This window comes from Physeter macrocephalus, chromosome 11, assembly GCF_002837175.3.
Source record: "Physeter macrocephalus isolate SW-GA chromosome 11, ASM283717v5, whole genome shotgun sequence".
NCBI classification, from domain to species: Eukaryota; Metazoa; Chordata; class Mammalia; order Artiodactyla; family Physeteridae; genus Physeter; species Physeter macrocephalus.
In genome coordinates, this window is record NC_041224.1 from 136,653,265 (window position 1) to 136,655,064 (window position 1,800).

Sequence of the window (1,800 nt, forward strand, 5' to 3'; positions counted from 1 at the left end):
CATTGTAGTTTTGATTTGCATTTCTCTAATAATTAGTGATGTTGAGCAGCTTTTCATGTGCTTCTTGGCCATCTGTATGTTTTCTTTGGAGAAGGTCTTCTGCCCATTTTTGGATTGGGTTGTTTGTTTTTTAAATATTGAGCTGCATGAGCTGTTTATATATTTTGGAGATTAATCCTTTGTCCGTTGATTCATTTGCAAATATTTTCTCCCATTCTGAGGGTTGTCTTTTTGTCTTGTTATGGTTTCCTTTGGTGTGCAAAAGCTTTTAAGTTTCATTAGGTCCCATTTGTTTATTTTTGTTTTTATTTCCATTACTCTAGGCGGTGGATCAAAAAAGATCTTGCTGTGATTTTTGTCAGAGGGTGTTCTTCCTATGATTTCCTCTAAGAGTTTTATAGTGTCTGGTCTTACATTTCGGCCTCTAATCCATTTTTTTTTTTCTAATCCATTTTGAGTTTATTTTTGTGTATGGTGTTAGGGAGTGTTCTAATTTCACTCTTTTACATGTAGCTGTCCAGTTTTCCCAGCACCACTTATTGAAGAGGCTGTCTTTTCTCCACTGTATATTCTTTTCTTTTTTTAAATAATTTTATTTATTTATTTTTGGCTGCGTTGGGTCTTCATTGCTGCGTGCGGACCTTCTCCAGTTGCGCGAGCAGGGGGCTACTCTTTGTTGCAGTGAGCGGGCTTCTCATTGCAGTGGCTTCTCTTGCTGTGGAGCACTGGATCTAGTCGCGTGGGCTTCAGCAGTTGTGGCTCGCGGGCTCAGTAGTTGTGGCACACGGGCTCCAGAGCACAGGCCCAGTAGCTGTGGCGCACGGGCCCAGCTGCTCCGAGGCATGTGGGATCTTCCCGGGTCAGGGCTCAAACCAGTGTCCTCTGCATTGGCAGGCGGACCCTCAACCACTGCGCCACCAGGGAAGCCCCTCCACTGTATATTCTTGCCTCCTTTATCAAAGATAAGGTGACCATATATGCGTGGGTTTATCTCTGGGCTTTCTATCCTGTTCCATTGATCTATATTTCTGTTTTTGTGCCAGTACCATACTGTCTTGATTACTGTAGCTTTGTAGTATAGTCTGAAGTCAGGGAGCCTGATTCCTCCAGCTCCATTTTTCGTTCTCAAGATTGCTTTGGCTATTAGGGGTTTTTTGTGTTTCCATACAAATTGTGAAATTTTTCGTTCTAGTTCTGTAAAAAATGCCAGTGGTAATTTGATAGGGATTGCATTGAATCTGTAGATTGCTTTGGGTAGTACAGTCATTATTACAATGTTGATTCTTCCAATCCAAGAACATGGTATATTTCTCCACCTATTTGTATCATCTTTAATTTCTTTCATCAGTGTCTTATAATTTTCTGCATACAGGTCTTTTGTCTCCTTAGGTAGGTTTATTCCTAGATATTTTATTCTTTTTGTTGCAATGGTAAATGGGAGTGTTTTCTTAATTTCACTCTCAGATTTTTCATCATTAGTGTATAAGAATGCCAGAGATTTCTGTGCATTAATTTTGTATCCTGCTACTTTACCAAATTCATTGATTAGCTCTAGTAGTTTCCTGGTAGCCTCCTTAGGATTCTCTATGTATAGTATCATGTCATCTGCAAACAGTGACAGCTTTACTTCTTCTTTTCCTATTTGGATTCCTTTTATTTCTTTTTCTTCTCTGATTGCTGTGGCTAGAACTTCCAAAACTATGTTGAATAAGAGTGGTGAGAGTGGGCAACCTTGTCTTGTTCCTGATCTTAGTGGAAATGCTTTCAGTTTTTCACCATTGAGAACAATGCTGGCTGTAG